Source organism: Heterocephalus glaber, unplaced genomic scaffold (assembly GCF_053883595.1).
Source record: "Heterocephalus glaber isolate CG9 unplaced genomic scaffold, H.glaber_assembly_v1.0 deba00000122, whole genome shotgun sequence".
NCBI classification, from domain to species: domain Eukaryota; kingdom Metazoa; phylum Chordata; class Mammalia; order Rodentia; family Bathyergidae; genus Heterocephalus; species Heterocephalus glaber.
This window is the reverse complement of record NW_028258138.1, coordinates 15,074,638-15,089,251: the sequence shown is the minus strand read 5'-3', so window position 1 is coordinate 15,089,251 and position 14,614 is coordinate 15,074,638. Positions and strand designations below refer to the sequence as shown.

Sequence of the window (14,614 nt, the reverse complement as noted above, 5' to 3'; positions counted from 1 at the left end):
AAACCAAACCTCTTGCCTTCCTCTATTTTTCTCTTCCATTTTTCACCAATGTCATTGTGTAGAGTAAGTTTTTGGTCTGGAATTCATTTTTAACAAACAAATGCAAGGAGAAAAATGAACAAATGCAAACTATGTGGCTAGCTGCATGAGGTAATGGTGTGAAACCATGATAGTGTCTAAATGCATAAAAATTGCTAAAAACTACAAAAAGTGAATTTGACAATATGCTTTCTTTTCCAAATTCATTTCAGTTGAATTAAAAACGTTTTCAAGAGCAGAAAATAATTCAGACCAGAACGTAGAACATTGGGGATTTTTAATCAAAATAGTAGCTCAGGTATTTGAATCATTTTATGATTTCTGCTAGAATATTTATTCTCTCTAGACCTGAATTGAAGACTTGATCCTCTGACTCGCGGTAAACTCAATAGATACTAGCTTTCTTTATATTTTCCAGCACAATCAAATCAGGGGTTTAGATAATGGATATTCAGTGAATGTTTTCTGAATAAAATAAAATTCAACACTACATCCACACTACAGAATATGAGCTGTCAAATATAGAGTAATTGCAATTAGAACTTTTACCAACCTTACATTCTTCTAAACTTTTGATTGTTTCTGACTTCTCATTTGTATTTGTCCTTGCTCCAAAACCAAAATAGAAAACCAATAAATAATCTATTTAAATGTATAAAAAGTCAAACTTTGTATGTCAGTCTGAGTTTCACCAAAAAATACAGTTATAGCAGCAAATTATGAGAGCAAAAGATGGAATATAGAAATTCTGGGTACACAAATATGAGAAAATGTAGCAGTGAAGATCTGAACTATACTACCTGGAGTATCTCTTGATAGAAAGAAGAAAAGCAATCCCAGGCTCCTAGGGCAGTGAAGCTCAGCCAGTCCCAGCACCTGGAAGGAAGCTCCCCCACTGCCATGCCAGGCTCCTAAGGCTAAGAAGGTGAGCTGGTTCCAGCACCTGGAAGGAAGCTCCCCCGCTGCCATCCCAAGCTCCTAGGGCAGAGAAGGTGAGCTGTGTGGGTGCCAGAAGCACCCCCACCATGGTGAAAATGAGAAGACACGTAAACAAGCCTCAAAAACAGACTTCCAGATCACCTACAGCAACCCCAAAGGGAAACGAGATGGAACAATCTGATACTCAACCACCTGGACTCTCTGAACTGGCAACAAAAGAGGATCTGGGGAAAACGAAATCAGAAATAATTACTCAGATAACAGCAAAGATTTTGCTTATGGTGCAAGACATGATTGATAAATCTAGAGAGGACACAGATTAAAAAAATAGAGGAGCTGAGGAACATGATGGACTCCCAACATAGGAAACAAATGGAATCCATAAAACAGATACAAACAGATTTCCAAGAGATTAAAAACTCCATCAAAAGTCTGCACAGCAGAATGAACCAATGTGAGGATAGAATTTCACATATAGAAGATAAGATTGCAATTAGTGAGGAGGAAAAGAAAAATTGCTTTAAAATTGTAAGGGAACATGAGAAATCAATCCAGCAGCTGCTAGATGATACAAAGAAGAATAACAAAAGACTGATTGGAGTCAATGAAGAAAGAGGAGAGAGTGCAGATGACATTAAAAAACTGTTCACAGAAGGGATAGCAGAAAATTTCCCAAGGAGGGGAAAAGAACTTGACATGCAGATAAGTGAGGCATATAGGACTCCAGCTAGCCTTGATCAAAAAAATCTACACATAGTCATATAATAGTTAGGATTCCCAAAATCCAACAGAAGAACAAAATTCTACAAGCAGTGAGAGAAAAGAAACAAATCACATACAAAGGAAAGCCCATCCGAATCACAGCAGACTTCTCAATCCAAACCCTCAAGGCAAGAAGAGCTTGGAGTGATGTATTTCAAGCCCTAAAGGAAAACAGCCTCCAACCCAAATTGATGTACCCTGCAAAACAATCTTTCAAAATTGATAGAGAAATAAGATACTTTGTGATAAAGAGCACCTCAGGAACTTCATGAATACCAAACCGGCACTCCAGAAAATTTTAGACAATACCCTAGGAAAAGACAATGAGGATCACAACCCCAGGAAACTCAGCAGAATGAATCCATAGGGCATGACAAATTAAACGCAAAGGGGGAGAATCCAACAAAAAGAAAAAGTCATGACAAAGCTTTTAAAACTTTTGACTTCATCTTCCTAATGAGTGTATAATTCAATCTTATTATTGTACTGATTAGTATTTTTCTGATTGTAGAACTGCACACCATTCCTTGTGCTATACTGGCTATTTATCATCTTCTTATGTCTACATTTTAATTGGGTTGTCTATTAATGAGCTCTAAGAATTATTTATATAGTCTGCTCATAGGTTTTATGCATTGTAAATATGGTCTGTTGAAGGACTACTTTTCATTTTAATGATGTCATTTAAAGTTCTAAATTTTGATGGAATCTCATTCATCAATTTTTTTCTTTTATACATCATACTTTTTGTATCCTAGGTAGTTCTTGCCTACCCTGAATTCATAAATATTTTCCCTTATAATTTCTTCTTAAAGTTTTATACTTTTAGGCTTTCTTATTTAGGTTCATAGATCCCTTCAAGTTATTTTCATGTATGGGAAAAAAGGATTGAGGTTAATTTTTTATATACGGATACCAGGTGTTCTAGTGCCATTTGCTGAAGACATTATCTCTTCCTTGGCTCTTGAGTCGAGTTTATATTCTATAAAATGCTGATGTTGGATAATCTTTCAAAACTCAGTGGACCATGTGTGTGTGGTTCTATTTCTAGATTCTCTGTTTTATTCCAGTGATCTATATGTCTTTCCTTACACCAACACTGCCTTGATTACTGTAGCTTTAGAAGAAGTCTTAAAATTGGGTGCTAAATGTCTTCCAACACTGTTTTTGTTTTTGTTTTGGGCTTTTCTGGGTCCTTTGTACTCCTGCATGAATTTTAAGTTTCAATGTCCAGTTCTTCATTTATAGAAAGTGTGCACAGACCTGAATTTTTGTATGTGCCTTGTGTTTTCTGGTCCTGCTGGATTCAGGTACAGGTTCTGGGGGCTCCTAGAGATTTCTTGGTGTTTTCTCTGTAGATGATCATTTCATCTACATATAAAAATTTTGCTTCTGTCATGCCAATGCTATCCTGGTTGTGTCATTTTATTGCCAGACTATTTTGGTTTAGACCTATGTTTCAAAGTCTAATGGACAGATGAAGAGTAGGCATATATGCTCTTGCTCCCCACTTTAGGGAGAAAGCATTGTATTGTCTCCATTCATAGAAGGAGTCTTTGTTGGAAGTATGTAGTGCATGTCTTTGATCTGTTGAGAAGATTCTGTTCTACTTCTACTCTCCTGATAGCTTTTACCATGAACAGCTGTAGAATTTAGTCCAATACTCTTTTTCCAACTAGTGACAGGATCATATGGCTTTCTCCTTTCCTCTGTTAAAATGATTACTTTTGGGGGTGGATCTTCCAATGCTGAGCCAACACTGCCATTCCTATAGTGAAACCACTTTCTACATACTGCCAGATCTGACTTCTAATAGTTTGTTTTGTTAAAAAAAAATTCTATCTATGTTCATACATTTTTCTTCTATTATCTTTATCCAGTTTTAGGATTAGCACAATGTTGATTTCCTAAAATGAGGGGAGAAGTGTTCCTTCTTTTTTCTGCTTTAAATGTTTGATATAATTTATCAGTTAAAATGTTTATGAGCCTGCTGTTGTCATATAGGTAGGTTTTCAAGCTAGGAATATATTTTCTTCTTTTTTTTTTTTTTTTTTTTTTTAGATCAAAGATTTTCCATTACATTTATTTATAAATCCTTCCTAGTCCCAAAAGAAAATAAATAACAAATATCTGTATCTTCGGGAAGATTTTCACAACACAGTTTTATAAATCTGAACAGGATACATATTTATCAATTTTATTTTATTTATTTTTTTAATTAAATTCTTTCATTGGTACATTGCAGGTATACAGCGCAATTACATTTCTCATTGGGAACTGTACCTTTATATAATGAGTCCTGGTTCTCATTTTTTCCACATTCCTAGCCCTCCCTTCACCCCCTCCACCCTTCCCTATTTACAATGACTTTATTTCCATTTTTTCCATTTCTCATCATTTTTTCCTTTCCCTTCTTTCCTTTCCCCTGTGCTTCCCACTAACCCTACCCCTTTGGACCTTTTATTCCTATTTTACATTACCGATTATTCATTCTAATCATTGGTACATTTTAGGTATACAATATAATGACATTCATCATTTGAAATTTGCACCTTTACATAGTCTCTCTTGGTTGCTTTTCACCCTTGCCCAGCCCTCCCTTCAACCCCTCCAGCCCTATTTACAAAAATTTTCTTCCTATTTTTCCATTTTCTCATATTAATCCCATTCCCTTCTATCCTTTCCCTTAGCCCTCCCACTTCCTTCCCCTTTGCCCCTTTTCTTCCTATTTCAGATGACCTATTATACATTTAGTCCTTATTTACACTTTCAGTTTCTCACACAAGAGAAACTGTTCGGAATTTATTCATGTGTGTCCTATTTATTTCACTTAAGAATATTGCCTCAATGTGCATCCACTTAGCTATAAATGTCTCTAATTTCTCATTTTTTATGGCTGAGTAGTACTCCACTTTATAAAAAACCACATTTTCTTTATCCAGTCTCCAGTTGATGGGCATTTGGTCTGTTTCCAAGTTTTAGCTATTACAAACTGTACTGCTATGAACATGGGTGCACATATATCACTGTGGTATGATTCTTTTAATTCTTTGGGGAAGATCCCCAGCAGTGGAATAGCGGGGTCAAATGGGATTTCCAGTCCTACTTCTTTGAGGTATCTCCATACTGATTTCCACACTGCTTGCACCAGTCTACACTCCCACCAGCAGTGGAGCAGGGTTCCTCTTTCCCCACAGCCCCACCAGCATTTGTTATTGGTTGATTTCATGATAGCAGCCATTCTTTCTGGAGTGAAGTGGAATCTCAGTGTTGTTTTCATTTTCATCCCGCGAATGACCGGTGACGTTGAACCTTTTTTCATGTATTTATTTGCTATTTCTACTTCTTTGTGTGAGAAATGTCTGTTCATTTCAGATGCCCATTTTTGGATTGGGTCTTTAAATTTGGGAGGTCTGATCTTTTTAAGTTCTTTATAGATTCGAGATAGCAGACCTTTGCCTGAGGAAGAGCAGGTGAAGATTTTTTCCCACATTGTGGGTTGTCTCTTCACACTGCTGGTGGTTTCTCTTGCTGTGCAGAAGCTTTTTAATAAGAAGAGATCCCATTTGTTGATTGTTTGTGCTGGTTCACGGGCAACTGAGGTTTTGTTCATAAAATCTTTTCCTACACCAATGTCTTCAAGGGTTCTACCTAACCTCTGTTCCAACTGGTTCAGAGTTTCTATTTTAATATTTAGATCTTTAATCCATTTGGATTTTAGTTTAGTGCATGGTGAGAGACACAGGTCTAGTTTTAATCTTTGGCAAGTTGAAGCCCAATTTTTCCAGCACCATTTATTAGAGAGGCTATCTTTCCTCCAGTGAGGGTGTTTGACTCCTTTGTCGAAGATGAGATGGCTGAGTGTGTCTGGCATTGTTTCTGCATCTTCTAATCTGTTCCACTGGTCCTCAAGCCTGTTTCTTTGCCAGTACCATGCTGTTTTTATCACAGTAGCTTTGTAGTATAGTTGCAGGTTGGGGATTGTGATACCCCCTGCCATGTCTCTCTTACCTAGAATTGCTTGTGCTATTCTGGGTCTCTTCTTGCTCCAAATGAATTTTTGGATTTTTTTCTTGAGGTCTGTGAAGTATGGTACTGGGATCTGAATGGGAATTGCATTAAATCTATATAGCAGTTTTGGAAGTATGGCCATTTTCACTATATTAATCCTTCCTACCCAGGAGCAGGGGATGTCTGTCCATTTTCTGATATCACCTTCAATCTCTCTTTTCAGAGTGCCATAGTTTTCAGAGAAGAGGTCTTTGATTTCTTTCATTAGGATGATTCCTAGGTATTTCAGTTTTTTGGATGCTATTGTGAAAGGAATTATTTGCCCTATTTCTCTCTCAGTGAGTCTGTCATTCATGTAGAGGAAAGCTATTGATTTTTGAGTGTTGATCTTGTAACCAGCTACTTGGCTGAATTTGGTTATTAAGTGTACAAGACTTTTGGTGGAGTTCTTGGGGTCTTCTATATAGAGTATCATGTCATCTGCAAATAATGACAATTTGACTTCTTCATTTCCTATCTTTATTCCTTTTATTTCTTTCTCTTGTCTAATTGCCGTGGCTAATGTTTCCAGAACTATACTGAACAAGAGTGGTGATAGTGGACATCCTTGTCTTGTTCCTGATTTGAGTGGGAAGAATTTCAGTTTTTGACCATTTAGTATGATATTGGCTGTTGGTTTTTCATAGATGGCTTCTATCAGTTTGAGGTAGAGACCATCTATTCCAATTTTTTGTAGGTTTTTTATCATAAATGCATGTTGGATTTTGTCAAATGCTTTTTCTGTGTCTATGGAGAGAATCATATGGTTTTTGTAATTGGCTCTATTGATATAGTGTATTACATTAATTGATTTTCATATATTGAACCATCCCTGCATCCCTGGGATGAATCCCACTTGATCAGGGTGTATGATCTTCTTGATGATCTTCTGCACTCTGTTTACCAGTATCTTATTAAAGATTTTTGCATCTATGTTCATTAGTGAGATTGGCCTATAGTTCTCCTTTTCGGTTGGGTCTTTCTCTGCTTTGGGGATGAAGGTGATGCTTGCTTCCAGGAATGAATTTGGGAGTATTGTTTCCCTTTCAATTTCATTGAAGAGTTTAAACAGTAATGGCAGCAGTTCCTCTCTAAATGTCTTGTAGAATTCAGCAGTGAAGCCATCAGGGCCCGGGCTTTTCTTAGGTGATAAGTTTTTAATTACATTTTCAATTTCATTGGTTGATATTGGGTTGTTTAGAATTTTTAGGTCTTCTTCATTCAACTTTGGTAATTCATATGTATCTAGGAATATGTCCATTTCTTCTATGTTGTCCATCTTATTGGCCTATAGGTTCTGGAAATAAGTATTGATGATCCTCTGGATTTCTGCTGGGTCTGTTGTAGTTTCACCCTTTTCATTCCTAATTGCATGGATTTGGGCCTTTTCTTTCCTTCTTCTGACAAGGTTGACTAAAGGTTTGTCAATTTTGTTGATTCTTTTGAAGAACCAACTCTTGGATTCATTGATTTTTTGTATCGTTCTCTTAGTCTTCATTGAATTGATTTCTCCTTTGATCTTTATAATTTCTTCCCTTGTATGAGCTTTGGGGTTGTCTTGCTCTTCTTTTTCTAGAAGTTTGAGGTTCAGCATCAGGTTGTTTAATTGGGCTTGTTCTGTTTTCCTAATATGCATATTCACTGCTATGAATTTCCCTCATAAGACTGCTTTCATTGTGTCCCATAGATTCCAATATGTTGTATTGTCATTGTCATTTAATTGAAGGAACTGTCTGATTTCTTCTTTAATTTCCTCTGTGACCCATTGGTTATTCAGAAGTGTGTTGTTCAATTTCCACGTGTTTATGAAATTTTTTGAGTTTCTTTTGCTATGGATCTCCAATATCATCGCACTATGGTCTGATAATATACAGGGGATAACTTCAATTCCTTTGCACTTACTTAAACATGTTCTATGTGTGAGTATGTGGTCTATTTTGGAGAATGACCCATGTGCAGCTGAGAAGAATGTGTATTCTGATTTTGTGGGATGGAAGACTCTGTAAACATCTGTTAAGTTCATTTGTTCAAGAGTTCGATTGAGTTCTAGTATTTCTTTACTTATTTTTAGTCTAATTGATCTATCTATTTGTGACAGTGGGGTGTTGAGGTCCCCCACTACAATTGTATTAGTGCATATATGGCTTTTCATGTCCATTAGTATTTGTTTTATATAGTTGGATGCACTAGTGTTTGGTGCATAGATATTTATGATTGTCATCTCTTCCTCTTGGAATCTTCCCTTTACAAGGATGTAGTGTCTGTCTTCATCTCTCTTAATTAGTGTTGGTTTGAAATCTACTTGATCTGCCAAGAGGATAGCTACTCCTGCTTTTTTTCAGGTTCCTGTCGCATGGAGTATTGTTTTCCACCCTTTAACTTTCAGTCTATGAGTTTCCTTTTGAATTAAGTGTGTTTCTTATATGCAGCATATTGTTGGATTTTGCTTCTTGACCCATTCTGCCAGTCTATTTCTTTTGATTGGTGAATTGAGACCATTAACGTTGATGATTATAAGTGAAACGTATTGACTTGTCATTGCCATGACTTTTTCCTTTTGTTGGGTCCCCTCTTTTCCATTTAATTTCTTGTCATGCCAGATGGGTTCATTCTGCTTTCCTTCCTGGGGTTGTGATCCTCAATGTCTGTTCCTAGGATATTGTGTAAAATTCTTTGGAGTGCTGGTTTGGTGTTCATGAAGTTCCTAAGGTGCTCTTTGTCATGAAAGTATCTTATTTCTCCATCAATTTTGAAAGATAGTTTTGCAGGGTACATCAATCTGGGCTGGAGGCTGTTTTCATTTAGGGCTTGGAATATGTCACTCCAAGCTCTTCTTGCCTTGATGGTTTGTGTTGAGAAGTCTGCTGTGATTCTGATGGGCTTTTCTTTGTATGTGATTTGTTTCTTTTCTCTGACTGCTTGGAGAACTTTGTTCTTCTGTTGTATTTCTGGAATCTTAACAATTATATGCCTATATGTAGATTTTTTTTTGATCAAGGCTATTTGGAGTCCTATATGCCTCACTTATCTGTATGTCAAGCTCTTTTCCCCTGCTTCGGAAGTTTTCTGCCATTACTTCTGTGAAGAGATTTTTTATGTCATCACCACTCTCTCCTGTTTCTTCATTGAGCCCAATCAGTCTTATGTTATTCTTTTTTGCATCATCTAGCAGCTGCTGGATTGATTTCTCATGTTCCCTCATAATTTTGAAGCAATTTTTCTCTTCCTGGTCACTAATTGCCATCTTATCTTCTATATCTGCAATTCTGTCCTCACTTTGGCTCATTCTGCTGTGTAGACTTTCAGTGGAGTTTTTCATGTCCTGGAAATCTATTTGCATCTGTTTTATGGATTCCATTTGTTTCCTATTTTGGGATTCCATCATGTTCCTCAGCTCCTCTCTAGATTTATTAATCATGTCTTGCACTAAGGGCACAATTTCTCCTGTTATCTGAGAAATTATTTCTGATTTCATTTTTTCCAGATCCCCTTTCATTGCCAGTTCAGTGGGCCCAGGTGGTTGAGTATCAGAGTGTTCCATCTCATTTCCCTTTGGGGTTGCTGTAGGTGATCTGGAAGTCTGGTTTTGAGACTTATTTATGTGTTTTCTCATTTCAACTGGGGTGGGTGGCTGTTAGTGCCTGCATGGATTACCTCCTCTGAGCTGGGTGAGGTGGTACAGGGGCCAGGAGCAGCGGTAGGGATGGTGACCCTAAAGCCCTTTCTTGTGGGCTGGGAGCAGCCAGAGGAATGGTGACCAGGAAGCCCCTTCCCCTGGACCAGGAGCAGTGGGATGGTGGCTCAGAAGCCCCTCCCTCTGGGCCGGGAGTGGTGGGAGGGATGGTGGCCCGGAAGCCCCTTCCTCTGGGCCAGGAGCAGCGGGACAGAAGGTGGCCCAAAAGCCCTTTCCTCTGGGCTGGGAGCAGCGGGAGGGATGGTGACCGGGAAGCCCCTTCCTCTGGACCAGGAGCAGTGGGACGACAGCTCAGAAGCCCCTACCTCTGGGGTGGGAACAGTGGGACTCAGTACCTTGGTCTGGTGGTCTGGTGTCCTCTGTACCTTGGTAATGTGGCATCAGGTGGCTGCCTGTCTGCAGTGGGTTGATTCAGTGTCTTCTGTGTGACTCAGGACCTTGGTAGGGCGTGCACAGACCTGCCTGTCTGCAGCAGGCTGATTTGGCATCTTCTGTGGGGAGAAATATATTTTCTTTAATAGGTGATATTCAAATTTTACATTTCCTCCTGAGTTAGCTTCATTAATTTGTCTTCCAAATTACTTCTTAGAAGTTGTCAAATTTATTTCAAAAAAGATTTTTGTAATATGCTTTCTATATCCTTTTAAATTCTGTAAAATCTGTGGTAATGTCTCCTGGATCTTAATATTGTAATTTTTAAAAAATGTATAATTGATATTGTGTAACAGGAAGAAAAGGTCTAAAAGAGCAGGGGAATTGGGAGGGGTATGGGAAGGGAAAAAAGGGAAAGGAAAAATTATGAGAAGAGGAAAACAATGGAAACAAGGTCTTTGCAAATAGGGAAGGGTGGAGGGGGTGAAGGGAGGGCAAAGGAAGGGGGAAAAAATAAGAACCAAGAGACTCATGTAATGGTACCAGATCCCAATGATGAATGTAACTGTATTTTATACCTAAAATGTACCGATAAAGTTAATGGGGAAAAAAAAAGAAAGGAGAAAAGCTATTTACCCCTAGGAGTACAAGAAACTGACATAAACCATGAAGTGAACCTCATGGAAAAGTCTGAAAACCACCTCCTTTGCCACAACCTAGAGAAATCATGGTTTGTGGAAGTCTGAGAAAGTGCCAGAACCACAAAGTAGAAGCTTCTGGAGATGTCTAGAGACCAGCTGAATCTAACCATCAGAACCTTCCCAGATAGTAACTTCCACTGCACTAGTACCTCCCAAATCTCTCTGAATTCAACTCAATGGTAAATTCTAACCCAGCATGTTACAAGGAAGGAGACATGGGGAAATGTGGTCTTTAAACTTAGAAGGGGGTGCTGGTTATGACAAATTAAAAAGAACACAATACATAAAATACTCTTCTTAACTCTAACTCTTCATACAACTAAAGATGCTCTCATCATCTCCCCCAAATGGAGACAGACAAAAGGTCCACATGTCACTGTTAATTCCTTAAAATTACAAAGCAAAATAAGCTTATCACTGAAAGGCAGGCAATCAATTATGAGGACTTTAATGTCAGAAAGACTAGGTTAAAACACTAACACTCCTACTTGATCAATGTGTAACTTCTGAAATATTATATGCCTCCCCGAGCTTTAACTTCTTCAACATAACAATAAGAAAACCTACTTCTAAGACAATTGTGAGCAATAGTTGTGAAATTTCTAGTTCATAGTGCTCAGCAAATAGTATCTTTTACCATTGTCCATTTTAAGTGGCATAGACAAACATTTTTGTGATAACTTTTTCTTATGGTCAACATTCTGTTAAACTGTTTTTACGTCCAACTTGTATATGTTTTCATATTGCATAAACATTCTAAAGCAAATATTTTCAAATTTTGAAATTTGACCAAATTCTTCATCTTTCTCAGGTAGAAGGATATCCTGCACAAAGATACGAAAGAGTAGTTCAATAGTCAAAAGTTGGCAGCAAAACCTAAGAGAAGGAAAAGGCAAAGCCCAGAATTAAATACAAGTTGCACAATCATCTCCTGAATAATAGAAATTAACTGTTTATTCAAAAAGGCAAAAATTCTATTGTATTTAAATTATGCCAAGGGTGGCTTTGGGATGGAATCGGTTTTCCCTGCTACAAAGACGTAATCCATAGGTTTGTAACTCGAACACTCTGACTTCATGTTCAGATGAAAAATCTCAACTCAATTATTCCACCAAAAAAACAAAAATTTGTTGACATTGGCAGGCTACCACAGCATCCATGAAAATTATAACTGCAGAAAAAAAGCCAAAAAAATTCTGAAAGTCAGAATTCATGAGTCATACCTCTTCATAACTTGGATGGTTATTCTTTTATTTGGAGAAAGCACTCTGGAGTTTTTAAAATGTTTGTACTGCAACTCATCCATCCGTATTTATGATATAATATCCAAAAAACAGCCAGAAATTGCAACTTTTAAGGCTGCCAACCACAAGTATTACTTAGCACAACAATGATCTTCCTTAACCATAAATGACGTTATCTTAGGCCAACTTCCTAGATAGACTTGGATTGACTAGCTCCTTACCATCAGGCTATTAACTGCATGAAAAGAATTAAAAAGAGAAAGAAAAAAAGAAAAGCAAATAAATCAAAGTAACTTTTAAAATACCTCAAATTTTCTATAAATTGGGATATGGAATTTTTGGAAAGTAATTCTTTCAATGAAGACACGCTCTATGTGTGCAAAATTCTAAAAGTTGTGGAATGATTAAAATTTGACTTGTGACTCCAATATTCAAGTGTTCAAGCCAAATATAGGTTGTATGGACAGACAAATCCCACCTAATCTCAGCACAGTAATTTGGCTCTAACACCAAAATAACAGGATTTATAAGCAAAGTAATATTAAGGATGCACCAAACAATTTTTTAACCAGAGTACTAACCAAAGAATGCCTAGAACCACTAGAGACCATTGGACAGCACGCAGCTCAATGTGGATACAGGCTACCTCAAAGGATATTAAAATACACAAAAACAAGACAGTGGAGAAGTTGGTTTGTACACTCCAAGAAAATGTATGGAATTAGACTTTTAATTCACTGGGACTGCTGTTGCAGCAGGCGAAGGAGGAGATGCAACCTGTCTCAAGTCAAACTGAAGTGGAGGTACTCATTTTAAATTGTCTTAAAAATAGCCAACAAAGCTCTTGCCTAGGCAAATGCTATGTTGAGGGCCATGGTCTTTCTTGCAGGAAGTTGTCCCTCTTCTAACTCCTTTTGTCTAGAAACAAATACCATATAACCAGTGACTAGTTGCCTAAGATTTAATTAGGTTTTAAAATGATACATTACATTGTTGACTTATCCCAAACTCATGACTGACAAAAAAATAATATAGTCCTTTTCTTATAAACTTACGTTAAGGTACATATTGCCTACTCTCGATTTATGATTTTTAGACTCATTGAAGCAATTTACATATATCCCTACTATGTTCCAAGTTGTTAAACTTGGTCCTTTATTTCAACCGAACTCTGGATCGCCCTCTGCCATCCAATATATTTGCTAAACCTCCGAAGTCCACGTTAATCTTATGTTTCCTCAGGACACCATTTTTAAGTAGGCAAATTCTCAAAAACCTGCTGAACATAAACAGCAACCTCCCGATAGCCAAAAATATCTATTTCTTAGGTGCAAATCATCCTGAATAGAAAACATTCTGACTGCATTTCTCTTTTTTGTTCACAAAAGTTACATTTACAGTGCAGCAAAACAATCTACTGTATCTAACATTTTCCTGATTAATCAGCTTTGATGCTGCATTAAACAAAGGAATTTGGGGAACTTGAAAACCTCATTTTAAGTGAATTGATAATAACTCATAGCTAGCACTTCTTTTCCAAAGGGCTCAAATATATATTTTAATTAATCTGTTGGAGTGTTTTTCCCCTAGTTTATAACTGAATTCATTAAGGTATAGTTTTCAAAATCATGTCTTTTTGACTCCGAATTTTGATATATATTTTGGAAACATTTACCCATTTCTGCTTTGTTTTGTTTTGCTTTTGCACCTCTATCATTGGCTAAGACATTTAAAAGATACCAAAAGAAATTGTGAAGCTCACTGTCATAGTCATTAGGAAATGTAAAAATGAAAAAATAGTATTTCACAGTAGGACTATCTTCTATATTCATGTACAATGGATTCAGGGTTTTAATGTAATGAAGACTGAGATGAGTTGCTCTTGAAAATTTAGGAAATATTTTTAACAAAACAAACAAAAATGGGGAATGAAACATCTCAAGCTCAACTCAAAGGATAACATTTTTTTTCAGAATCCACTAGCTGAAATTACTCAACTTTTGCTAACTGATCATGATATCTGGTAAAGTAAGTTTTCTCATCTGGTTATTAAACTTTAGTCTTGTCTTGACTACTTTCAGTCTTTTGCCTTATCACATAAATTTTAGAATTATTCTATCAGGTTACACAAATATACATGTAAGCACAAAAAAAAGCTGGAACTTTGATTGGGATGGTACCAAATTTAAATAGATTGGGAAAATGTTAAAACTGAATAAAGTATACCTTTTCATTTATTTATATACTTTCTGTATATATCTTAATAGATTCATTCTTATATATTTGATATTTTGCATTAAGGTAAAGAATATTTTTAATTAATTTTATTGGTACATTTAAGGTATACAATATAATGACATTCATCATTGGAAATTTGCACCTTTACATAATCTCTCTTGGTTCTTATTTTTTCCCCATTCCCCTGACCTCCCTTCAACCCCTCCATCCCTCCCTATTTACAAAGACTTTGTTTCCATTTTTCCATTTTCTCATATTAATTCCATTCTCTTCTTTCCTTTCCCCTACCCCTCCCACTTCCCCTTCCCCTTTGCCCCTTTTCTTCCTATTTCACATTATCTATTATACCTTTTAGTCCTTATTTACACTTTCAGCTTCTCACACTAGAGAAACTATTCGGTATTTACACATGTGTGTCCTATATAGGTAAAGAATATTTTTTAACATCCATGTTTTCTCTGATATATAAAATAAAAAGATTAAGCTGAAATACAACTTTGCTAAACTCAAATCAATTTTCATAATTTATCTTTAGGTTCTTAAATTTTTCCACCTAAAATTTATTATTGCCTGTA

The 14,614-nt window shown here is 36.6% G+C and overlaps 1 long non-coding RNA gene across 3 annotated transcripts in view; it reads right to left on the bottom strand.

The window, feature by feature from the left end:
* Positions 1-14,614, bottom strand: part of LOC110348612 (uncharacterized) — a 337,086-nt gene that overhangs the window by 40,564 nt on the left and 281,908 nt on the right. For all 3 annotated transcript variants that reach the window (XR_015452138.1, XR_015452144.1, XR_015452135.1), the window contains one exon: positions 9,820-9,975. This is a non-coding gene — a long non-coding RNA (uncharacterized LOC110348612). The remainder of the gene's footprint in view (positions 1-9,819; positions 9,976-14,614) is intronic.